At 41.3% G+C, this 27,243-nt stretch overlaps 1 long non-coding RNA gene across 1 annotated transcript; it reads right to left on the bottom strand.

Annotated features, from left to right (window-relative positions):
• Window positions 1–750: 750 nt before the first annotated feature.
• Window positions 751–21,436, bottom strand: LOC115653503. The gene is made up of 3 exons (XR_004000936.1): window positions 21,425–21,436; window positions 7,084–7,089; window positions 751–848 (listed from the first exon to the last, which is right to left on the bottom strand). It is a non-coding gene; the product is annotated as an uncharacterized LOC115653503 (long non-coding RNA).
• Between the last annotated feature and the right edge of the window lie 5,807 nt (window positions 21,437–27,243).

Raw genomic sequence — 27,243 nt, 5'->3', positions numbered from 1 at the left:
AGCATCATCTAAACACCACATTCCCTTCTCTCTTAAGAAACTCTCCCAATTAAAATAAACGTTGTTGTTCTAACCACAGGAACAAATAGGAAACAAGACACTATACTATTGGCAGATATTGCACTGAAAACACTGTAGCTACTACATAACATAGTCTCTAGTCCACAGACAGGTGGTCGTCTGTGATAGGCCATCTCTCAAGCCCCAGTTCCAGTGCAATGTCTTGTGTTGATACTGTGGTGAAGTCATCCAATGCAGACTGGGTGTTGGCATAATCTCCTCTTGATGCATAGGCAGATGCAAGATAAGAAGCATTCCATACCTGCCCATCAAAAAGTCGATAGGTGCAAGGTCTCTTCTTCTCTATGATTTTAAGAGGAGCTGTGAATTTGTGGTCCCCTTTGCATAAAATTCCAGGTTTTCATATTCTAACGAGGGAACCACCCTCAAACTTTGGTTCTTTAGCACCCCGACCCTTGTCTGTGAAAGCCTTATACTTTGCTTGGTTCCGTTCAACTGTTTTTCTCACATCATCCTCGGTTGGGGCCTCAGGTCGTGTCTTTAACAATCCAGCAATGTTCAGTTTAGTATTCATCAGTTTCCCAGGCAGTAACTCTGCAGGTGATCTTTGAGTTGTGGCATGCCATGTAGCCCGGTATGCTTGCAAGAAATCAGTAGTGAAGGGTATCCACAATAGCCCTTCCAGTTTAGCCGTTTGCAAACTCTCTTTCAAACTTTTGTTAAACCGTTCAATTTCCCCATTGGTTTGAGGGTAATATAGGGATGACCTTCTGTGTAAAATGTTCCTCTCTGCTAGAAAAGTTTCAAACTCCAGGGAAGTAAATTGACTACCATTATCTGAAACCAGTTCTTTGGGGTTACCTTCCCTGCTAAAAACTGAATTGAGGAACTTAATTACTGTAGCAGAAGAGATTTGTGATGTAAACGCTACCTCAGGCCATTTACTGAAATAGTCTATTAAAGTGATGGCATAACGACAGTCAATTGGAGCATATCAAAGGGTCCTACAATGTCAATCGCACTTTTTCCCATGCAGATTCAGGAGAGGAACAGCTGTAATGGAGGGGTACATGTCACTGCTGTCTTATCATGCATTTGGCAAGTGACACAGGATTTCATGAGGGCTTCAGTTTGAGTGTCCATCCCTGGCCACCAATACAGATCCCGTAGTCATTTGGTTCTGACAATTCCTTGATGAGTATCTTGTGCCAGGTGGTTCCGAAGTTTTTTTGCTGCAGGATAGCCACCTTAAGGTCTGCTATAGTGTGGCCAGAGAGGTTGAAGTGTTCTCCTACAGGTTTTTGCATATTGCCATTCCTAATATCTGATTTGTGTCCATTTATCCTTTTCCGTACAGCAAAAAAACTTCGGGACCAGACTTCAAAGAGAAACTGCTGAGCTTCAGTTCATCTGCAAATTTGACACCATCAGCTCAGGATTAAACAAAGACTGTGAATGGCTTGCCAACTACAGAACCAGTTTCTCCTCCCTTGGTTTTCACACCTCAACTGCTAGAACAGGGCCTCATCCTCCCTGATTGAACTAACCTCATTATCTCTAGCTTGCTTGCTTATATATACCTGCCCTGGAAATTCCACTACATTCATCTAATGAAGTGGGTTTTCACCCATGAAAGCTCATGCTCCAAAACGTCTGTTAGTCTATAAGGAGCCACAGGATTCTTTGCTGCTTTTGCATGCACCTGTTGATTGAACTGGCTCCTGCGACATATTTTAGCAAAATGCCCAATCTTTTTGCAGTGACTGCACTGAGCTACTTTTGCTGGACATCCTGTGTAGGTTGCAAGGGGTTGTGGGGATCCATAGCAGAAGCATGCTTTTACTGTATTCTGAATTTGCTGATTTGGTGGCTTTTCATTAGTTTTCATCCTGTAATTGTTTGTCTGCACCGACAGTGAACTTTTCTGCAAAGGAGTCACAGCCTGGACTGTGCCTTCTGTATCCCTGCTCATTATTTTGGCTTCAGCTATAGCTGACTCAATCTGAGTAGCAATGGTTATTGCTTTTTCTAGTGTAAGTTGTGGTTCTGGAAGTAAGCATTCTCTGACACGAAGCATGGTTGTTTTCTCAATGAAGTGGTCTCTGATCGTCTCATCTGCCATATTCCCAAAGTCACAGATTACAATCAGACTCCTCAGGGAAGCAATATACTGCATTATAGTTTCCCCTGGTTTCTGCTCATGCTGGTGAAATCTGTAGCGATTAGCTACTACATTCACTTTTGGCACAAAGAAGTTCTTTAATGCAGTGAATGCAGTCTCATATTTATCATCTGCAAGGGGAAAAGTGTAAAATATATGCTGCCCTTCTGCTCCAAGGCAGTGGATTAGCAGAGCACGCTTTCTTACTTCAGAAATCTCTGTAGCACTGATTGCAAGCAGATAAGTCTCAAACATATGGATCCAGGGAATAAAAGCAATTGGAGGCTCACCTTGGCTTTGCAGAAAGGGTGGGTTCAGAAGCAGAAGATCCATCCTCATCACCAAAAGTTGTATCAACCAGGCAAGATACTAACAACGTCAACAGGACATTATTTTTATAGTGGAAACCTCTTTACCAAGCTGCTGCTGCACCCTCTGTAATTCTCACTCTGCCTCCTCAACTCCTCCCCACTCCTTCCTGTTTCCTGTCCTTTCAGACTCCCAACTGCCAGTGCTCCCAGTTCTGATAATTACAAGCACCATCTAACCACCATAGGTTGCACATTAGGAAAAGCTTCCTAACTGTCAGGGCAGTTAAGCCTAGGGAGGTTGTGCAAGCTCCATCATTGGAGATTTTTAAGGGTATGGCTACACTTGCAGCCGTACAGCACTGCCGTGGGAGCGCTCCCGCAGCAGCGCTTTGAAGTGCAAGTGTGGTCGCAGCGCCAGCGCTGGGAGAGCTCTCCCAGAGCTGCAGGTACTTCACTCCCTGTGGGGATTAGTTTACAGCACTGGGAGCTGCGCTCCCAGGCTGGGGAACTGTTTACACTGGCGCTTTGCAGCACTGTAACTTGCTGCGGTAAGGGTTTGTTTTTTCACACCCTAGAGCAAGAAAGTTGCAGCACTGTAAGGTGCCAGTGTAGCCAAGGCCTAAGAGCAATTTAGACAAACACCTGTCAGGATGGTCTCGATAATACTTAGTTCTGCCAGGAGTGCAGGGGACTGGACTTGATGACCTCTCAAGGTCCCTTCCAGTCCTATGATTCTATGATGCTGTGAAATGGCAGAAGTGGCTCGCTGCCCCATACACCCTGACTGGACCCCTTGGGTACATACTCAGGAGACTAGCCCAAGCTCCTGCCCATGCTAATGCAGATACACTACTATTTGTAGCACACTAGTTTGTTGAAAGCAGCCATGAATATGTCTCCTTGAGCTAGGACTCACACTTAAATTATATGTCAAAGGAAATTACACTAAATAAAAACTCAATGCTTTGGAGCAGGGACTTCAAATTTGACAGAGGCTGGTTTTTGTGTCATGAATGCCCCTTTTGCTGTCCCTGTGACAGCAAATTAAACACCTTTAATAAAAGTGTAGTTCTCACATGCTCATTAGAGGGTTCTTAGTTTTTAACAGCTCAAAAATCTCCAAAGATTCCATCCTCTCTAAGCACCTTGAGCTTCTTACAGCGCCTACGTGTGACCAAACTGCACACACACCCATGCTGCAATCCAGGGCTACAGTGGCAAAGTTGGACTTTCCCTGTAATGGCTGCTCCAAGTCAGACTGGGGCTGGCATAAGCATATGAAGGTGGAAGTTGTCTGATTCAAATGCATTGGGAACAAAAGCCAGACCATGGGATGGGTGAGGGGAATAAAGTAGATTGGGACAAGAATTTGGTGGGATGGTAATGAAGGTGGAAGTGTCTGATTCAAATGCATTGGGAACAAAAGCCAGACCATGGATGGGGTGAGGGGAATAAAGAGTAGATTGGGACAAGAATTTTGGTGGAATGGGACTAAATGGGGTGGGGGGACTGACTGGGAGTTGGAGGAGGAGTGACTGGGAATGACTGGGCAAGGAGACTAGGATTCTTTCTTCATTCAGTGCATAGGATGGGCCTGCTCTGGGGATGAATCAGGGTTGTGCTCTGAAAGGAGCTTGGTTTCTGTTGCATAAGTTGGAAGATTTGTAGTCAACGAGGCAGGTGCTTACAGGAAAAGAAATGACTGTCTGAGGGTTAAGGCAGTTGAACACTCAGGAGAACTGGATTGTATCTTTGCCTGTGCTACAGTGATGCTGTACAAGTTACTTAAACAAAACTTTTCTCAGGTGGTTGTTAATTGTGTGTTCCTCATTTTCTGGGTGCCTGACTTGTGACCCTGGGGTCTCATTTGCAGAAGTGCTGAATAATCACACCTGCAACTGAAATCAATAGAGCTGGCTGGAGAACAACAGTTCTGTTTTGCAACTTTTGAGGTTTCAAATGTTATTGTTCCACATTGGAATGAAAACACAACCTTTCAAATGTTTTTTTGTAACTGCAAAAAAAGGTGAGGTTTTCAGTTTGAGCATTTCTTTATCTCTGACCATCTGTCTGTCTGTCTCTAACTAGAGAGTCCACCCTAGACCTCAAAAACCTTACTGGAAAAATTGGTAAGTTTCCATGAAACATTTCAGCTTTGACGAGCACTATACAGTATGCTAAGCATGTGCTATACAGCGCTAAGTACTCTGGAAAATCAGGTCCTAGGCATCTCAAATTGGTCACCCAAAATCATTAAATGAAACACCATCTATCCTGTGCACTGACTGAAACAGGGATTCTGTGGAAAAATATGTGATCATGTCATTAAAGACTGTATCATAATGCCTGTGCAGAAAGGTGCTAAATTAAGGTTGTCCAGGCAAATATTGACTTTGCAGCCTTAATAATCTTTTCACATGAGGGGGTGGGGGAGACGGGGTTATCTGCAAATACAGCAGAACCTCAGCATTACAAACACCAGAGTTACAAACTGACCAGTCAGCCATACACCTCATTTGGAACCAGAAGTACACAATCAGGCAGCAACATAGACAAAAAACAAACAGAGTACAGTACTGTGTTAAACATAAACTACTTTAAAAAAAAGGGGAAAGCAGCATTTTTCTTCTGCAGAGTAAAGTTTCAAAGCTGTATTAAGTCAATGATCAGTTGTAAAATTTTGAAAGAATCACTATAATGTTTGGTTCAGAGTTACAAACATTTCAGAGTTACAAACAACCTCCATTCCCAAGGTGTTTGTAACTCTGAGGTTCTACTGTAATTTAAATTTAATTACTGTTGTAACCTTTTCATAAAAGGCTTTGTCTTTAGAAAGTATAGACATCATAAACAGATTATAAATGGCCATCAGTACTGAATAATAATCTAGGGAGAGGGAAAGCTATAAACATATCTATCAAATTTTCCTTTCATCAGGGTTCCATGATGAGATACAGGTCACTGGAAAGGAAATGTGATTGAGTTTATTTTCTCTGAAAGCATATTATGCCACCTCCTCCATATTATGCTCACACTTTCATCCGTCCATTCATTTATTACCATTCCCATCTCCGCTAGTCTATAATCTTTACACGGTTTTCAGAATGTCCTGTATGAAAAATCATGCTGACCCAGAAACAGATTGATTCTCTATAGTCTCTCTCCCCATCAAACATAGCCATTCTATTTCTAGGGCTTTATTTATAAATCCTGGTTCTCCATTAAAGATACCCAGTGGGGGTGGAGGTGGAGGTGGAGGGAAGAGACACCTTTTCCATTTCAAAGTGTAGAACTGAGTCCCTTCAGTCTCTGAACTGATTTCCATCCCAACACAGGTGTTAAAACCATTTCTGTAGGTAGTGACTTGGGTAAAATCAAAGGCAACACATACTAGCTCTTAATCCTAACGCTGACATCTTCCTTCGAAATGAAGCTTTGATGTGGTGCAGGGTGTGAAACTTCAGTAAGGAATTATATGGATTAGTCTCACTGGAAAAGAATAGTCATTCTGCATTTGTTTTCAGTAGATGACCTATTCTCTCTTAGACAGCATCTGTACTGAAGCATAGTGTCTGCTGAGCTGATTTATAGCTCCGAAAGAGACACAAGTCAACAAGGAAATACGGAATTCACCATAAAAGAAAATATTCTCAGCCATGCACACACATAAAAAGCTGATGAAAGCCAGGCTTAACAGTTTTCTAGGGTAGTCTGGGATATTAAAAAAGAAAAAGAAGAAAAAAGTTTGTAAGTACAGCGTAAAACAACAGACAAAAGCTAAGGAATGTCAGGCCTCACTGAGAGTTTATGCAACCCACAGTGTGGGATAATCAATGTGTGGACCTTGTATGTCCTAAATAATGAGTAACACAGCCTAAATGACAGTGTTTTCCAGATTTGTGTCATGTATGGATGTAAAAAAAAACTTTAAAATATGGCAAGCAATAATAATAATAATAAAAAAAAATAAAGTACAATAGGCCACATTACTAGAGCTGGTAAAACACACAAACACAAAACAAGTGGTAACAGAAAATTAGCACCAAAGTAACAGAATTCAAACAATTTTGATCAGCTGAGGAGATAATCAACCCATAGCATAATGAGGACATGGTTTGTGACTTGAGCTCCAAAGTGCTAGTATAGTACAAATAATGATCATTGTGAATATTTCATCCAATTTCCCCTCCATTTTTAATCAAATTTCACTCATAGACAATTAAGGAGTAATGAGACCCCTGTCAATAAGCTGCTGATAAAAAGCAGCTAAGCTAAAGAAACTGAATATAAGTAAATCAGCAAGTCTGGCTGATATGTCTCTGAAGGCCTTCAGAGAACAGCTAACAAATTTAGAGAGACACTTGCAGTTATATTTGTAAAGTCAGGTGGAATGGGGAAGTACCCAACCATTGAGGGAAAATTGTGATAATGCTCTTCAGAAAAGGGTGGGAAAGGGAAAGCACCGGGCATTGCTGTCTTGTAAGTCTAACTTTAAAACTGTATACAAATGGAACAAATGTAACTCAATATTATATATTGTGATAGACCCAGACGAGTTGGGAACAGCAGAGTAGTCGAAGGGAGCTATACTGGCCACTGGATAAGCAGTTTTCTGTTCCCTGAGTGACCAGAGCCGGGGCTGCTCCAGGCTAATGAGAACACCTGACTCCAATTAACCTGCTAAGAGTCAGGTGAGGCTGTTAAGCACCTGACTCTAATTAGGCTCCTCTGATGCTATAAAAATGCTCACTCTAGTCAGCCCAAAAAGAGCTAGGGGTGAAGAAATGCAGATGAAGGTCTGATTAAGGAAGACATCCTCAAGTCACTGGTAAAGGAGCCTAAGGTAAGGGTGAAGAAGGTAGAAGCAGGAGAGCTGTGGGGAAGTGGCCCAGGGAAATGTAGCAACTCTGGCAGTGAAAGGTTTGCTGCTAACACCTGCTCAATTATGGTCCCTGGGCTGGAACGTGGAGTAGAGGCAGGCCTGGGTTCCCTCATCCCCACTACAGGAACACCTCCTGGGAGGGGAAGACAGGCCCCTGTCAGGACAGAAGGCTAAACTGTTTTGGTATGAGGCTATAGGAGCAACAGAGACTGTGGGAGTTCTCTCATCGACCTCCTTGTTGGCTTATGATGAAAAGGGCTCAGTAGAGTATATCCCTGGCCCTAGAGAGAGAAGGGCTACATGAAGGGTTGCAGTGAGCCTCTGAAGCTAGCATAAACTTCCTAAAAGTGTAGGACCCACAGGGACAAGGTCAGAGCTCTGCCACAATATGTAACTTGATTTATCAGTCTGTCCCTCTGCTGAAAAAGGAGTTACATAAGACTCTAAAAGATAAGAAGAAACCATCACCATCATGATAATGAACTGCATGTCTTTGTAAAGAACAACTTAGTCAGGCAAGCATGATTAACATTTGTCTGTGAATTAGGGCCCAATCCTTGGCATTCCCAACTATCTTCAACACCAGTTGATACGCTCTCCAAATCAATTGAGGGTGCACATCACCTCTAAGTGCTCAGCTCTTTATGGATCTCGGTACTTCATCTAAGAGAATGCATCAGATTAACTCTCTAGACTCTGCTAAATTGTTTTATATAATGTTTAACAATGTGTTACATTAAAATAATTCAAATAGTTTTGGAAATGACTGAGCACAGTCAGATGGATTGAGAACCAGCTGAAGGACTGCAAGCACAGTTGTAGTGATAAATAGCAATGTGCATGTTCGTTAGGCATCTAGCAGATGCTGCAGTGATTGATTTGAAGCCCAGTTTTATTTAATATCCATATTAGAGGTAAACAGAATATTAAATTAACTTGACTAATTTGGAAAGTGTAGTAAACCATAACATTGGAGAGGTACTAGAAGGGTCCCTGGAAAGGTTACAATTATAGACAAGATGTTTTAAAAAATGCAGGCTGGCTGGGGAATAACCATCTGAAATAGATACTTAATGGGAGAGTTATATTTTAACAGCAGTAATACTGACAGAAATTTGGGAAGAGTTGTGAACAGCAAATTACCTACGCACTTCCTGTTTTGCTATCCTATTGCATCATACTATGAGTTTTGGCCAGTTTAAATGCAAATGACAGGAAGAATGATTAAAGGACTAAAGACACTGACACGTGAGGAAAGATTTAATATAATGTCATTCTTGGCCAAAAAATAGATAACGATTGTTTACAAGGATTTAAAGAGTATAAACGTCAAGGAAGGCAGGAATTGTTTAGGTTGTTTTAAGAAAAAGAAATATGTAGGCTGAACACCAGAAAATGTTTCTAACAGTCTTAGATTACAGTCTCACAAAGGAAAAGGTAGAATCCCCTTTGCTTGAGCTTTATAAACCTGGCCTGGACAAATCACTGAAAGATACACTAAAAGGAATAGCAGCATGTTGGACTATGGGATGAAATTGTTCTTTTCTAGAGCTGATCAAAACTTTTACACCCAAAGTTTTCTAATTGAAAAATGGCCTTTTTTGAAAAACAACTTTTCATTAAATCGTCATCATCATTGAACTTAAAAAAAAAAATTGAGGAAAATAAGCACTTTCAACCAAAATTATCATAATTTTTTGCTGAAAACAGATTTCTTACTGAAAACTGGGTTTTCAGTAAAGGAAAAATTTCTGTAATTTCAATTTAAACATATTAAAAAGTTTGGTGAAAACATCATTGTAAATGGACACATTTCAAATCCAGTAACATGGACACAACTTTAAATTTTGTTGCCCAACTGCATTTTATGACTACTACTTTACTTGTCCCTCTAAGTTCTGTGATCCTTCACAGTATTCATTTATAAGGCTAAATGGGGATCAGTGTGGCAACCACAACATGACTCTTGACCCAGTACTTTATATATTTATTTATTTATTTATTTTATAGATCTGTAAGATGGCCAATGACTTCATGAGCCATTAAAATTCTTTGAGCTTTCCCCAGTAAAAATGAGAAGTAGCATAGGGCTTGTAATCAAGTGAAGCTCACATCTTACTTTGAACAGAGTGCAACACACCATGTATATAATCCAGCTTATCCCCTTCCTTGGGTATGACTTGATTGGTAAGTTAAATAACAAAATGTAAACCTCTCCCAAAACTTGGCTGCTGTTAGGGATTCACTGCAACACTTCCTATGCCCTAGGACCTACTAACTTTTGTCCTATTTCTTTCAATTAACTTAGGGACAACATGGTCTCTCATGGTTCTTCTAGCCCACTCCATCTTGATCATGATGTAAATACATCTGTGCATATTTTTAAAAAGTACACTGATATATGGGATAGTGAAAACAACAACAGTATCTCAGTGTGACGTATTCTGCCTTTCTGCACCCTGGTAGACTTCTGAGTAACCTGGCATGGGTCACCCAAGTAGGTCCAAAGCCCACAATCCAGTTTTCCTGATAAATCTGCAGGGGTTGAGGATCAGATCAGGAAGGATTAAGTAGCAACAGCTGGGGGTCATTAAATAAAGGGCCTACTGCCAAGAATGCAAAGGACAAACAGGGAAAAAAGGATTTGGTTGTGAAGGAAAGTCTGGTCTCCATCTGAGGAGATGTTGATCTTTTATTTTTGTACCTGGTTTATACCCTGGATATGGAGGAAAAATCTGTGGTTTTATTTTTGTTTGTTCATTCAATGACCACTGGTGAGGGAGAGTCCATCCAGTGACATGCAGCCACTAGTCTGCTTACCCACCTATCATATCCTGCATACTCATTTCCTGAATATGAGGGAAGGTATATTGGACCAGATGCTCAGCTGCTGTAAATCAATATAGCTCCAATGAAACCTACTGACCTATTGTATTTACATGATGTGTTATATCCTGCATAAATGTCCTGGATACTTACTGTTCTGAAAACTAGTTAGACTAGAAAGTGCATCTAAATGTATTTCCTGAGCTATTACGAATAACAAGATAAACTATCTGTAGAGTTTCCAGGCTGTAGTAAAGATACTGCACAGCCCATGCATAGTAACAGTCATGAGCATAGTCCAGGCACAAGCTAGGCATCATCAGAGCCCTGAGGTGGCAGAACTTTAGTGGTTTCATTTACCTGATGCAGTGCTTGGTTTTAATTTTTGTTCATGTCTTTCCTTTTGTCAGTATTTAACATTTTTAACATTTTAAAAAATAAGAACATCAGAATGGCCATACTGAGTCAGACCAAAGGTCCATCTAGCGTAGTATCCTGTCTTCTGACAGTGGTTAGTGCCAGGTGTCCCAGAGGGAATGAACAGAACACATAATCATCAAGTGATCCATCTCCTGTTGCTCATTCCCAGTTTCTGGCAAACAGAGGTTAGGGACACGATCCCTGTCCATCCTGGCTAATAGGTCCATCAATGGCTATGCTCCACGAATTTATCTAGTTTGGTACTGAAGTAAGGCTTACAGGCCTGTAATTGCCAGGAGCACCTCTGCAGCTTTTTTTATTATTTAAATAGCATTACATTAGCTACTAGCCAGTCATCTAGTAGAGAGGATGATATAAGAGAGATTTATATACCACAATTAGTAGTTCTGCAATTTCATATTTGAGTTCCTTCATAAATCTTGGGTGAATACTATCTGGTTCTGGTGACTTATTACTGCTTATCATTTTGTTCCAATGTTTTGAACATAAACTGTAAGGACAGTGTGAGTTACATGGAGAAAAGGCAGCTACTTCTGTCTAACTCAATGTCTTGGGTCTAGGGTTTGCAGCCCATGTAATATGCAAGACTACTTACTGTTTTGAGATCCCAACACTGCCTGACCACAATATAATAATGTACTTATTATGTGTTTACAAATTAACACAATTACTGAATCACATATATTACATAAGCTAGTAGCCAGAATCAGAATTCTTATGCTGTAGGTCTGAAAATACAGGCCTCTTCAATTTGTTTGTAAGATATGGCAAGATCATAGCTAAGGTGGTGTGGCATGGCTGTAAAAAATTTGAAATTGTCCTGCGTTTTCATTTTTCATATCTGTGAAGAAACAGTTTCCTCCCCAATTTTTATGTTTGAGTTGAAATGTATTTGGTGAGAACACAAAGGAAATGAAACTATTTTTCTCTATTTGTACATGAGCCAATGGAGGGTGTCTCAAAAGTCACTGACGTTGGTTCCCAGGGAAAGACTACTATGAATCAGATGACTCAGTAAACTTCAAGCGCTTTTTTCCATATGAGTTGGTTAAAACTTAATGGGTTATGAAAGATCATCACCTTGTGTTCCAGATGTCCAGCAAATCATTTTCAAATATCATAACAGTGCTTGGTTGGAACCCTTCACATGTGTTCTGGCAAAAGATTCTATGACAAGATTTTGAAAAGTCAGTTGTGATTCATGGGAAAGTTTTAGTTCAGAAGCAGAGAAGTCAGTGTGGTGACAATGAAGTGATGCAGGCAGCATTTTCCACTCCTGGTGGAAAAATTTACTAGGGGAGTGACCGAGAGAGATTGATGGCATGAAAAAGGGTAGATGCTTAAGGTCCTGACTGATTCAATGTGGAAAACGATCCACTTCACAGTGGAATAAAACTTTGTTGGTTTTTGGCTGAAAAACACAAACACAAACTGGACAAGCTTCCATGAAATTCAAGGTACCAATAGGCTCCATGTTGAGAACACACATATACATTTAGAAATAAATACTAAGTCTTTAAGCTTTAAAATAACTACATCCAAACATTATCACTTCACAATTTTTAACTCTTCCTCCCCTGGCCATCCACTCAAAGGATGAAACAAAACAATAAAAAACTAAAAATGTAGGCCTTCTAGGTGGAATAGATAGTGTAGTGCAGCAGAAAGAGAAACAGAAGGAAAGCAAGGGAAAGGACACAAGCCCTAAAGCCAACATTTATAAGTGCCCAAAGTTAGGTACCTGCATCTATATGTAACCCTTCTGCCCCTCTGAGTTGGCAGCAACAAGGGCCGGGTTCAGTATCCAGGGGTTCCATTTCAATAACACAATGCATAACCAACTCGAGCCCCCATCCAGTGACCTGGGACACTTACATACCATTCCCCGGGCACCTCTAGGAGGCAATACTTCCCCTCTCACAAGCACGGAGTCTGAGTGTAGCAAACTCCCTTTTAATGAAGGAGGGAAACAATGTGGCATCACATTGGAGAAACACCACAAACAGGATTATAACACAAACCATAAGCAAAAAACCCACCTCCAAGTATGTTTGGCAATGTCCTTTCTCCCTTAGGGTCTTAAGTCCAATCACCCCAAAGTCCAACAACCCAAAAGTCTCTGGTCAGTGCCACCCCAGAGTTCAAAAGTTTTATCTGCAGAGTTTTACCCCCCTCAGCCTGGGTGGAAATGAGGTGGTGGGGCCCACACAGAGGTAAGAGGCACCTTACATGGGCCAAGGCCAACTGCTCCACCTCTCTGTGGAGTTCTGCTGCAGCCTTCACCACGACCAGCTCCACTTCACCAGCTGTGCCGCTCCTCCAGCCAACCCCGAGCCACTCCAGCTGTCTCCGCAAACCGCTCCGCTCACTGTTCCATGGGCTGCTCCAACATGCTGCAAACTGCTCCGCTCTGCCAGCCACTTAGCGATAGGTCTTCAGGATCCCCCACTAGTTAGCACAGTGCTCTCAGCTCAGTAATTCCAGCTCTTTAGTGATTTCAACTCTTAGTGATTTCAGCTCGTAGTAGGGGAGCCTCAGTGCTGGTGCACCATTGGCCCAACATGAATTCAGTTCAGTAGCCTTTAGATGGACTCCTAATGGAATCAAAATTAGCTCTACTCTTTAACAGAGGAGAGAGGAGGATGTGCAATTGGTGTTCCAGGCCTTCAAAAGGGGCCCATACCATCAGGTACACACACCAATCCCCAACCTCTCTCCATTCACTGGGAGTTGGAACCCATGTCCCTTGTCTAGCAAGTGCTACTTAATTGAGGTTGAGTCATTTCTGTCCTAAAGCAGTCCCATAGTTCCTCATTCACATAGTCAGGGTAACACCACTTTATTCTTCCTGCCCCAATAACAAAGAAATTGGGGATCCCAGAGCTGTCAAAATAACCATCCCAGGCTGCCATGGACTATGCTAGGTGAGGTGGGTGTGCCAATGCAAATACTTGAAATTCCTTTCCACACTCCCCATAATTCACCACCAGATGTCAGAGTAGAGCTCATCCTGACTCTGCTTACACATATGTAGGCAGCTAAACAGCATGACTTTTCTGAAGTGCTGAAGACTGATGGTTCCCATCAATTGCATACCTGATATTTAGATTGAGGCCTAGTTTCACAACCAGCTATCAACGTAAACTTTTAGCACAACCTCCACTGTGTGTCCTGTTTACATCTGTGTCTATTGAAGACAATGGTCAAATTCCTGCCAACTTCAATGGGAGCAAAAATGGGCTTTTTTTAGGCCCTATGTATATGACAACTTTTAACAAATTAATCAGTTATTAACACTGCTGTCAATATACGTTGCATCCACACATTATATGGTAAGAGCTTGTTTAATAACTGTGGTGGCTGACCATGTGTTGCCACAGCCAGAGGCCTAGGCTGCCACACGGACATCTTCCTCAAAACACCTTTTTTTTTTTTTTTTTTTTTTTTTTTTTTTTTTTTCTGCGCAGACAGGATCCCATAACCATGTTTGTGTAACTGGTTTGGCCAGTCCTGTTTCCTCAGAGCTGTCTGTATGGTAGGGTATTCCAGAGTGCATCACTGCGCATGCTCTTGTCGCAAGTTCTCTGTTCTATCCTTTGCTAAGGCAGTGTGAGAGAGCTGCCCAGGTTTTCCCAGTCTGCACTGATAAAATAGCTTTTAGGCTGCATAGTAACAGTGGTTGCAATGGCAGAAAAGCTACTGTGTGGACACAAATTGAAGCATGTTACTTGCAACTGATTAAGGTGATCATACATCCTACCAATTATAAATTCTTGATTAATCATTGTAATCAGGACAGGGTCTTAAAATTAACAAACTTAGTGCTTAAAAAGGTGTTCTGTCAAGCTGTTCAAAGCTTCTTGAATTTTTGAAACTAAAGAATTTAGATTATTTTTCATTGCCCATGGAGTTTTCAATGAAAATTGTCATAGAAAACTCAAAATTTGAAAAGCTCTGGCAGTCAAGGGAGGAGACTGCACTTCTGGATTTACCCATAGAACGAGCACATTATGGCAGAAGCATTATCAGTATCACTATACCCTCTTCGCCATGTGTCTGAAACCTGGCGTACAGAGACCACTGCTGGAGTTGAGAGAACAGTTTAGTCTCTATTCCTAATAGGCTTCCTGCTGAGAGAGACAGGGAGACTGTCAATATTGGTGGTATGTTTTGGGATTCAAACAACTGTCCACAAGATATTGGATAGAGACCACCCCCTCTTTTCTGACAGGCCTCCAAACAGTCATTTGGTGGCAGTGTGTTTCAGCCAATTAGAGTAGGTATTTATTTTATTTAATTTGCTTCCTTACTGATTTCCTAGTGATCTTAAAGCATTTGGAATAAGATTGAGAGCCTATTCGGCTTTGCAGTGGATGCTATTTGCTTAGGGTTGTCAATCTGAAGCTATTCAGGGAGATTTCCCCGCCCCCCACATGACGTAATGTCATTTTCTTAAAATATCCTATTAACATCTCCTGAATTGTTTGTAGTAGTCACCAAGAGATTGATGTCAATTCCAGTAGACTCCAGGCCGATCCTGGAAGGCTGGCAACCTATATTTTGCTTCGTGCCATGGACTTTAAAAAGGGAGCCCTTTCTCTTGAAGCTTCAGTACCTAGCAATGGGGAATATGTGCAAGATCCCCTTGAATGAGAAATGACAGACAAGAAAAGAAAAGCCTATTGTATAAAAGAGAGAGGGATAATTTCCCATTCTAATGTGGAACTACACTCTCAAATGCTGCTGAATTGTTTTAAAACAAACATGCATTGAATCGTTCCCTTTTATGCAGGAGCACTTTTGGCCATGAGTAATACCCAGATGATGAACGGATAATCAAGCTGTGATGAGGTACAACAAAGGGTGTATGATTGTCATCAAATAAACCCTTCCCAGGGGTTTTTAAAGCATCAGCTGCAGATGAGACCGCCAGTCAATCAGACGTGTGATTGCATCATGTAAACGACACCCTCTAGACTTGCTTTATTTGCTCTTATGAAATTCCTGTCAGTTTTTGCAATAAATAATTCAGGTAAATGGCTCTGGTCACTGCAAGCTGCCAATTATTACAATGCCACCACTCGCCATCACTCATTACCATTGTGTCAGCTATGCTATTACAAGTCTTCCCACTTCCAGATGAGGAAAAGATTACTTGGATTTTAGCTTGAGGGAGGGCAATTATTTTCCAAATTTCCCCCTTCGCCCCAGAATGAATGAATTTAATTGAAATAAATACATTGATTTGGGTCTCTTAAATGTATAAACATTTTTAAATATCTGGAAGTCTATAACTGAAGATGCTTTTTATGGGCCCAATCCTCAGGCGTAAATCGACAACTCAAGCCTATTGAGTTATGCCAGTTTATACCAGCTAAGGATCTTTCTATACTTCTGTAGAGCAAGTGTTCACATTTTTATGAGAGAAAATTAAATTTGGCTTCTGGTTATTAATTTGTATTGTGGTACCCACCTAGGAACACTAGATCAGGACCCCAGGCACTGTACAGACACAAAACAAAAACTTGTCCCTGCCCCATTGTATAGAGACAACCTATTTATCTACCATGGGTACTTGTATGGACCCCATCACTATAGTGTCTGAGCAGCTCGCACTCTAATGTTTTTACCCTCGCAACACCCCTGTCAGGGAGGTAATATTATCTTCCTTTTACAAATGGGAATTGAGGCACAGAAAAGCTAAGTGACCTTCTGAAGGTCATGCAAGGTAGTCTGTGACCGAGCAAGTTCTTGAACCCAGCTCTTCCAAATAGAGCCTTAACGACTGTGCAGCTCTTCCTCTTAAAAGCATTCTGGCATAAGCCATGTCTGATATTTTGTATTTTAATATTTGATTTTCAGAGACTGATACATGCTCTTTGAATACTGGAGGGTTCATGGAAATTGCCTGCTTTAACTCAGCAGTGAAATGATCTGGCATTTCCATTTTAAAGGAACTCATCCAACAAGAACGTGTAGATTAAATGAAAGCAGACAGTGGCTAGAAGAACTGTATTTTGGGAGTGAACATGGTGGTTTTGCCTGAAGATTAAAATCAGCTTTGATAGACCTAAAAGCTGCATGACATGTTGCTAAGTCATGTTGCTGACACTGAGCTAGTCCCCCCTCCCACAAGTGGTGTGAGCATAAACAGTGGCATTAATGCAGTTTCATCAGTTTGATATACAACTCCATTTCATGTTAGACCAGCTCTCTCTCTTCCCCACTATATGCATTCTGTTGAGACAAGCTTTTAAAATAATAATCAGGAAGCATTTCTTTTAAGATTCTCTTGTTTCTGACGCACACAGCTGGCAGCTGTTTTGATCTTTATGGAAAAGTTCAGTGTAAATTATTGGCTTTAATAAACCTTATTGGATGAATTGTACCGTTTCTGTTGTTAAAACACCTGGGTACAATAATCCTGATACTTTGTTTCACTTTGTGCCCCTTTGTGGAAAACAGAGAGTTCTGGGCTCTGAATTAGTCATTGACCTTTGTTCGGTAGCTTGAATGGCTATTCTTTGGTGATTAAATGAGGCTTCACAGACTACTCAGCCAGAGCTAGTCAATAAGCTATTAGTGCCATCATCACTGTTGTGTCACAGCTCAGACCTGAATAGTGTGATTAGTTCTATTATCAAAGCCTTAGCAACCCCATAGTAAAAGCACACTCAGTGGTTTTTGAAAAATGAACATGGTATTCAAAAGAGTCATGGGGCCTTCCCAGTGTCCAATGTGTAGAAATCTGGCAACCTTGCCACACCGGTTCAAGACTTTTTAGGTTTTTCATCTTTTGGATGAACTGGACATTGAAATCAATACATCCGGGGGTGCGGAGGACAGATTGTAGTGGGGCAAGAAGGTCACTTTGCTAGGAAAAGCAAAACTGTGGAGTTACTGATCCCCGTGCAGAGTGATGAAAAAGAACAACAAAGGTCTTCCCAATACCGATTTGTCCCATGCTGGTGGAAGCATGTTTGGTTATTAGCAGAATATTGCTGTGAAGCGGCCTTGTGGCTCCCTGTATTAGTGTTTTGTCAAAGGATCAATGATGTGGTACAGGAAGATGAGTGGAATGAAAGGACTGTAAAATATTGCCATTCATTTGGTTGTATACTCATCCATTGTCCATCTGCTATCTTCAGTTTGATTACTGCTTATAACAATACAACAGCCATTAGAACTGTAAAGCTAAAACATAAAGATACCAGAATTTGTGTTATAAGGTGGGCATCCTCACTGAGAAGAACCTTCTAGGTCTCTTCAAACTAGTAGTTTTTGTCAGAACATTCTTGTTTGCTGTATCACAGTGAAATACAAACTGTGCTTGCAAACTCAGGCCATGTCTACATCTAAAATTTTGCAGCGCTGGTAGTTACAGCTGTATTAGTACAGCTGTATAGGGCCAGCGCTGCAGAGTGGCCACACTTACAGCAACCAGCGCTGCAAGTGGTGTTAGATGTGGCCACACTGCAGCGCTGTTGGGCGGCTTCAAGGGGGTTCGGGGAACGCGAGAGCAAACCGGGAAAGGAGACCAGCTTCGCCGCGGTTTGCTCTCGCGTTCCCCGAACCCCTCTGCAAACCGCAGGGAAGGAGACCAGCTTGCTCGGGGTTCGGGAACGAGAGAGCAAACCGGGAAAGGAGACCAGCTTCGCCGCGGTTTGCTCTCGCGTTCCCGAACCCCCTGCAAACCGCAGGGAAGGAGACCTGCTTGCTCGGGGTTCCGGGAACGAGAGAGCAAACCGGGAAAGGAGACCCGCTTTGCCGCGGTTTGCTCTCGCGTTCCCGGAGCCACCCAGCAAACCGCAGGGAAGGAGACCTGCTTGCTCGGGGTTCCGGGAACGAGAGAGCAAACCGGGAAAGGAGACCCGCTTCGCCGCGGTTTGCTCTCCCGTTCCCCGAGCAAGCAGGTCTCCTTCCCTGCGGTTTGCTGGGTGGCTCCGGGAACGCGAGAGCAAACCGCGGCGAAGCTGGTCTCCTTTCCCGGTTTGCTCTCGCGTTCCCGGAGCCACCCAGCAAACCACAGGGAAGGAGACCTGCTTGCTCGGGGCTCCGGGAACTAGAGAGCAAACCGGCAAAGAAGACCCGCTTCGCCGCGGTTTGCTCTCGCGTTCCCGGAGCCACCCTGCAAACCGCAGGGAAGGAGACCTGCTTGCTCGGGAACAGGAGAGCAAACCGCGGCGAAGCTGGTCTCCTTTCCCGGTTTGCTCTCGCGTTCCCGAACCCCCCTGCAAACCGCAGGGAAGGAGACCTGCTTGCTCGGGGTTCCGGGAACGCGAGAGCAAGCTGGGGAAGGAGACCAGCTTGATTACCAGAGGCTTCCTCCTTCCACGGAGGTCAAGAAAAGCGCTGGTAAGTGTTTACATTGGATTACCAGCGCTGGATCACCAGCGCTGGATCCTCTACACCCGAGACAAAACGGGAGTACGGCCAGCGCTGCAAACAGGGAGTTGCAGCGCTGGTGATGCCCTGCAGATGTGTACACCTTCAAAGTTGCAGCGCTGTAACTCCCTCACCAGCGCTGCAACTTTCTGATGTAGACAAGCCCTTAGTGAGTTCCTCTCCAGTGACTTCTCTGGCAGTGCCCCTAGCAATAAGCTACATTGTGTCTCATGTAAGACAACTTTAAAATAAGATGCCTGAGGGGGAAAAAAACTCTTAACGTGTATTGCTTTATGGATTTGACATACTGAAAAGTCACAAGGATTCTCTGAATTTTTTTTTTTTTTGAGGGCAGGATGTGGTGATCTTTGAATTATGCTGGGATGTTGTTGGTGGTTAGTGTTTGTTTCCTTTCTACAGTACTTTTTGCTTTCATTTCAGTAACTTGACAGTTTGACAGGGAAGCTGTCCAAAAAATTGTGAAGAAAGGACACTTACCTTGAGGACAGTTATTTTTTGATATGTGTGATTAAGCATACCTGCCACATGAGCTAAAAGTCTTTGGGATTGCCATTTTCTGCAAATTTAATCAGCTGTCATGGCTGATTGTGTGCACGCACATGTTCAGACACACCGAATCTTAAGAGAATGCAAACTATATATTAATGCACCCATCAGAAACATCAGATTTACCACCAAGCCAGCTGATATAAAAATTGTACACTTTACTATATATTAAACATTGATTTTACTTTTAAAGCTGACTTCCTAGCAAAAACTTCATCTCCTTGATCCACAGGACCTTGAAATCATACATGGCTCATGTATCCAGATATATTTGCTCCAGATATAAAGGTCTATTGTTTCTTTTGAATCAGTTTGTATTTTGGAATTCAATATTTTTACTATGTTGCTTTTTTTATCCAATTCACGAATCATGATTCATCATCCATACTGATCAAGGGAAGTATATATTCTTTAGTGGCATACTTCCACACGTTCTTTCTGTAAAATTCTCATTGCCATCAGTGTTCCTGGTTTTTTTTCCTTATCTTTCCATTCTTAAATACATGAGTTTTTTTTTTAATTGTAACACTGAAACAAAGAACTGAGAGTAAAACGAAAGTGAAGTGTAAATGAAGAAAGGCCTTGTCAGAAGGCAATTTAACATAAAGACGAAACATTGTTAGAAAGATTTGCAGCTATTTTGGCTCTTCAATGGAAAGGATGGCACAGAGCAACATTACTGCTTTGCAGTCCCACCCATCCACTGCCAGACTTCTACAGTATGCAAACCTCTGTTCTCTCAATGAGAAAGGGGTCAAAGCAATGTCACTTCAGAAAATAGCCAGTATTGAACTGTCTGTTCCTGATAGAATCCAGGTGATTTTGGAATCTGTCTGGGCTTGATTCAGCTATCAATAAATATGTTGGCATCTGCACATCTAATTTAGAAACTAAGTCCATATAATAGTGCAATAAATTTTCTGCATCCAGCTTATAACCAAGCCTCCCCCCAACCCCCCGCCCAAAAAAAAACAGAAATCGGACTTGTTTTTCGCTTAATTGGCTTGTGAGTTGCTTGTTGGCTAGTTTTTTGGCTTGTAGTTTGTTGCTTATTGCTTTTTTTAATCAGCTCCTGGCAAGCAGGGGCAAGGAGGGGAAAGTTGGGGTACACAGCATGCCCACCACAGCCCCAAACTACACACCAGGGGGATCTAGTCACATAGAGTATTGCAGTTCTTAGGGATTGGATTCTTTTGGCCTTGTTTTGAAATGGGATTAGCTTGTTCTTTGGTTTATTGTGGAAGTCGGAGTGCTTATTTACGGCATGAAAGTTGGCAACTGTGGTTATAACTGGCAGTGGCCCTACAGTTTATTTTAAACAAAATCTCAAGGGTTGCATACAACACTGTAGCAACCAGATGAAGAGATCCAACCTGTGCTATGAAAAAACATTGCAGGAAGAAAGATAGGACTCAGGGCAAGGGAGGGGTGGTGTAGGAAGGGGAAATCAGTGAGGATTTTCTGATTCACTGGGATTTGCTGATGGAATTTTTTTAGAACTTTTTCCCCAAATTTTTGAACTATATGTCACTACATCAGTGATAGAACATCTATATTTGAAAACTTCATCCTAGAAACATGAGGTTCTAATTGCAACATTTAAATAAAAATAACTGTTCTAAAATGTGGAACATAAAATGAGAACATCAACATGCTTGTTATGCATATTAAGTTAATTAGGAAACCACAATAAATGTTTAGAACTCTCTCTAGACTGAAAATGTCTATTGACATAGAAGAGCTGAATATTGATGGCCCTGCAAGTGAGACAATGTCAATGCCATTGCCATCATCAAAACACAAAGTTTAGAGATAATGCCTGTCCCGGACCTTCCAGTAGCTCTTTAGCATCAGTTTCATTCAAAGACATCCAAAAATGCCAAAGTTCAGTCTGTGACTGTGTCATAAATACAAATGGAAAACATATATTTGAATTTGAAAGTTGCAGCCTTTTATGTGAACATCACTTTCAACATAGCACAAAATGAACAAATTAAAGAAATTATTCCAATTTGCCCTGGTAATACTCTTCCAGACAGGTTTAAACTCGCAGGTCCACTACTACATGCTGCAAATGCAGAAAGAGGGAAAAATAAACGAATGATGCAAGATGCTTTATTAAACCAAATAACGACTATAGGCATCTATGCAGGGAAAATTCATTTCCACTTAATGCAATTAAATCTGCATTTCAAAGGAAACCTGCTAAGTAATGCAAGTTGATGAAGATGCCATCCAAGAAGGAAGATTAATGTATGGCAGTGAGATCTTTGTCATGTGCTCAGACAGCAAAGACACAATAAAAAAGATAGGAGAACTTCTCAAGTGTAATCAGCCTAAACGTCTGACAAATGAATAGCTCACAATTAAACCTTGTTTAGAAAGAAGTAAATACTTAACAGTCCTAAAGCATATCATGGGAATTCAAAAACACCTCCACAATTACCATTAGCTTAAAAAGAGGACTGATGCCCCAGCTTTCCAATGGCATTCAGTGGAACTCTCAAAGATTTTTGTCCAGATCCTGGACGGTGCTGCAGCTGCTTTGTGCTACCAGTGCAAAGAAGCCCTACAATTAGTGCAGCTTGCCACAGGAAGTTCACTCAAGTCTAGAGTGGTGATATGAAGCTAAAGTATCAGCCTCTGCACCATCACTTGTCTCTGAGGAAATGTAAAGGGCATGGCCAGGGTTCCCTGTGCCATGCTGAGCGATTGCTACCATATTAGGCCCTCTCAAGCTCTAGCAGCCAGTCCAAATTAGAACAGCTTGAGAGCTGCTCTTAATTTACCCAAAGGAACTGTTTCAGTACACAGCCATATCAATAAAGCACAAAGATGGCTTACAGCTACTGTTCTACTGAACTTCATTGCGCACTTCTTGGCCAGAGCTGAGAACCTGGGCCTGAGTCTGTTTTGTACCCAGCTTTCATAAGAATGCGGAAATTTGTACTAAGCATGAGGAGAAGGGTGACCAAAACAGGGAACACATTATCCATAACAAGCAACAGTGCTGAAGCACTAAATTTACAAAAGCAATTGAAGGAAACTTCACAGGAACTTCATAGATTACAGTCTGGTTACTAGAACTGTTTGGGAATTGCAGATTCATCAAAATGAAAACATATTTGTGGAAATATGTTTGTTTTTATTTTACTTATTTTGGGGGGAGGAAACTTGAAACAGAATGTTCCAATTTTCCATTTCAAAATTGACTTAATTTCAATTTTTAAATGTTAACTTTTCTTTTATATTATATAAATATGAAATTGGAATTAGATTTTGATCAACTGAACAATTTTGGGGGAAGGGATTTTGTTTCATGGGAAATTTTGGATTTTTTCTGTCTGCACTCCATTTTGGCATGAATTTGTTTTTTCAAAATTACAGAATTTCCCATGAAATCGAAAATCTGATTCCCACCCAACTTTACTGGTGAAAGTATTGTTGCAGACTCAGTGTGAATCTGGATTGATCTAATTAACTACAAAGAACTAGAACCACGCAAAGACAAAATCTAAAATTAGAGAGGGTATGGTACTTTAGGCATCATGACCCTCAAAACATAGGTTATTCATTAGTTGTATCTAGAATGGGAAAGTGAAGCTTAACCTGTCTAATTATATGTAATCCTGAGTGCCTTCCATCTCTTATATTTGTAGCATTGGCCTCAAGATATATGAGAGAGAGAGAAGGTATGTGAGGTAATGTCTTTTATTGACCCAATTTTTGTTGGTGGAAGGGACAAGCTTTCAGGCTTCACACAGTTCAACACAGACCTGAGGAAGAGCTCTGTGATGCTCAAAAGCTTGTCCCTTCCACCAACAGAAGTTGGTCCAATAAAGTGTTACCTACCTACCTACCCTGTCTTTCCTTCTCTTCTAGCATTTAAAACTGAAGATCCAGATTTCTACCTCAAATCTGTATTTGTGAAGTGGATTGTATCACAGTTTGTTGCATCAAAATGGTGGGAAATTGCACAAGAAAAACAGATAAAACAAAATAGTTCAGTTCATCCTTTTGTCCATTTTAAAAAGACCTGGGCTGCACCCCAGAAAAATCAGCATCAATTGTGTGTTTTTATCATAGTTATATTTGTTGGGTAGAACTTCATAATAGTGGTTCTAAAAAAGCAATACGTTGGCATGTGTATTGGTGTTTGTGGGCAAACACCAAAGAGTGTTAGGCCTAACTAGTTTAATATGTAGAGTGAAAACTCAGTTATGTTCTTGTTTTATTTGTAGAAACAGACAAAACAAACCAAGTCAGCATTAATTTACATTAATTGCCCCTCTCTGTACAATGAATCCCCAGCACTAAGAGGGCTGTAAGTATCCAGTGGAGTAGCTTGAGATCATGGTTCCTAATGGATCATACTGTCATGGGGGGAAGAAGTGGTGCAGGAAGGTGTGCAAAGGCACTGGGCTCCTGTGCAGATCACTCTGCCCCTGAGCGTGTATGCGTCTTTGGAGGGCTTAACCCTATCTCATCCCTGTCCTCTCAATAGAAAGATTAGATGGAAACTCTGCAATTTGAGGTGTGTGGAGTTTCCTGCCTATACACAGGTTTTACCTCTGTAAGGGAGCATCTAGCCCTGTGTTGTATGTGGTGTTTTATTTTGGTTTTTTTTTTACTTAATATATATATAACGTTTATGCCAAGTTTCAAAATGGTGTGAGTTGAAAAGGGTTAATTTACAAGGTCAAATTCTGGCCTTTGAAATATCATCAAGAACTTTGAGGATAGAATTTAGCCTTATATCCCTTTAAAATGTAGGATCAATTCAATGTTCAATATACTTTCTCTACCAGTTGACAGTTCTGTCAGTGGGGTGGACTCTGATCTAAATAGGTCTTTTTTCATCTTTGATGCTAAATGAACGTATAAATGGGGGAATACAGCCATGTTGTTTTTCACACATCTGTTATTAGCTTGTTCTTTAAATAATGCCAGGTGAACAGAGCTGAATTTCACAGCCTTGACAAAATTGTTGGAGAGCCTTATAAATACATTAGCTTCCCACTGTTACTGGTTTTTTTTAAATCAGACAGACTAAAATGCCTGGAATATAATCCTATATAGTTACCTATATAATATATAGGTAACTCCCCACCTAACGTCCTCTCGCTTAATGTTGTTTCGATCTTACATCCCTGCTCAATTACAGAGCATGCTCCACTTAAAGTTGTGCAATGCTTTGCTATAACATCATTTGGCTGCAAGCTTTGTCCATAGCTGGCAGCCCCCCATCAGCTCCTCGAATCCCCCCCAGTGCCTCTCACCCACCAGCAGACCCTGTAAATCAGCACCCTTCTCCTGCCTGTGGCAATCAGCTGGCTTGCAGCGTTGGGGGGGGGGGGAAGGAGCAAGGACTCAGCACACAGGCTCCCCCTGCCTCCTGAATGCCAGAAACTGGCAGGAGAGGGAGGGGGAAGCCTGTGCGTTGAGTCCTCCCCCTCCTTCCTGACCCCTGAATGTCGCAAGCCAGCTGATTGCTCCAGGCAGGAAAGGAGAGGAGGAGCAAGGATGTGGCGTGCAGAGCAAAGGGGAAGGAGGGGGAAGAGGAGGCAGGTTAAGGGTGGCAGCTTGGGGGAAGGGGTGGTGTGGGTGAGCCAAAGGTTGAGCCCCCCACCCCTGGTGCTGCTGCTGCTGCTGTGCAATGTGCTTCTGTTAGCCTACAGCACCTTCAGCCTCCTTGCCTGCCTCATTGTCTCCAGTGCCAGTGGGCTGTGCCTGTGTGGGTAAGGTGGGGGCACCTCCAACTATAGTACTGTACTGTATGGCAAAAAAAATCCCTGGAACCTAACTCCTCCTCCCTATTTATATTCATATGGGGGAAATTGGATTCGCTTAACGTAATTTCACTTAAGGTCACATTTTTGAGGAACATCACTACAATGTTAAGTGAGGAGTTACTGTATATTTTACTGTTCCCAAAACAGAATTTTAAACAGCAAACTGCACACAAATATTTTTATAGTAGATTTGTAACACTATCATAAACAAAGCTAGAAGAACTGATGTACATATGTCAAGAGCAAAGTGGCAACCCATGTGGAAAAAAGTCTTTAGATTAATAGAACTAAGGTGAATGAGTTGTTGTTAATCAAAGGTTTTAAAATGCTACCTGATAGCCGGTACAAGTGATTCTACATGAATGCAGTGTTTATGATACAAGAGGATGTAATGTAATTGGATCATTTGGGGGTAATGTGCCAGAAGAAGAGCTTTAGGGTTTTAATTATGGTCTTAATTAAATTGAGTGGTGGGGAGTTCATCTCTAATGCCCCTATCCTGCAAGCTTATTTACAGTGAAGGAACCCTGTGCCCAAATGGGGTTCTACTGAAGTCGATAGAGCTTTTATGAAGATCTGGCCCACCAGTGTCCTTTAAGGCATAAAGACATTTGGAGTCATAGGTCAAAATCTTGATTTCAGATATGATTGTGAAAATTCACAGTAATTGGGACTTTGGCCCATGGCGTAGTTGTGGTCAGAAAAGTATATTTGTATCAATGACAGCATAGTTCTCCATATATCAATGGATTCCTAGCAAATGTACTCAGATTACAGTATGTTTCTGAAGCTAAAGCATAGGACTGCGCGGTCAACACGAATCACAGCTCTGTCACAGATTTTCTTTGTAACTGCTGTGTGCCTCACTTTTCTCACCTATAGTATGGAAATATTAATCATATCACCTTGCAGGGGTGAGGTGAGGTTTAATTACTGGATTTTTTTTAAAGCACTTTGAGATGAATCATTAGACTCTCTAGAAGGGCTGATACTAGAGCTGAAGACAAGATTTTTCTAACTACCAGCCATGCCAGATCAATCTGAAAATCAGGCTCAATAAAAACCTGAGCATAGGAGCTCAGGATTTGGCATTGAAAATAGAGCAGTATAAAAAGCTAATTATGATTATTATTTTATAATAACGACAAACACAAACTTTAGCTATGATAATTAAATCATTTGAAACATTTCCTACTGTTTGGTTTTTCACAATTTCTTTCCACCATCACAGTGACTGTTCCACATGAAGCATGTGGCAAGACTTTTTTTTTTTTTTTTAAATTCAGAACTATCACAGCATTCTGTTCTTCTTCTGATGACAAATAGCAAAGGTGTAACCAGTATTGTTTGAGAAGCTACTTAATGTCTATGATATGATATTGTAAATGATCTCACTTGCAGTACAAGTTCTTTTTTTTTAAAGCTTGATTGATGTGTATTCTTTATGCATTTTGTCCATCCTTCTAACTAGTCCCTATGGACCATTTGATGGTGGCCCTTTAAACAGCTGGAGAGATTTAGAACAAAGCTGTTGTCTGATCCCTAACTTGAATGAAAATCTGTTTATAGAATTAGTCTAATTAAATAGGAGATTATAAGTGATGAAATACACGGACATCCTGCTGCATGGAAAGCCATCGGTATTGAATACCAATAGCAGCATTGCACACAGCTAAAACACTGATGTTAATTGTATTTGAGGTTTCCTCATTAACCCTAGAAATCTCAAAGTTTTGGAAATATTTTTCTACTTCCCCTTTTATATATAAAATAGAATTTTATAAGGAACTTGGACAATATAATTTTTAGAGGGGCACAGAAGGATAACTATGGCTCTGATCCTTCAAAGACATTACA

Source organism: Gopherus evgoodei, chromosome 6 (genome assembly GCF_007399415.2).
Source record: "Gopherus evgoodei ecotype Sinaloan lineage chromosome 6, rGopEvg1_v1.p, whole genome shotgun sequence".
In the NCBI taxonomy this organism is placed as follows: Eukaryota; Metazoa; Chordata; order Testudines; family Testudinidae; genus Gopherus; species Gopherus evgoodei.
Note: the sequence above shows the minus strand (reverse complement) of the source record. Positions and strands in the feature narration are given on the sequence as shown.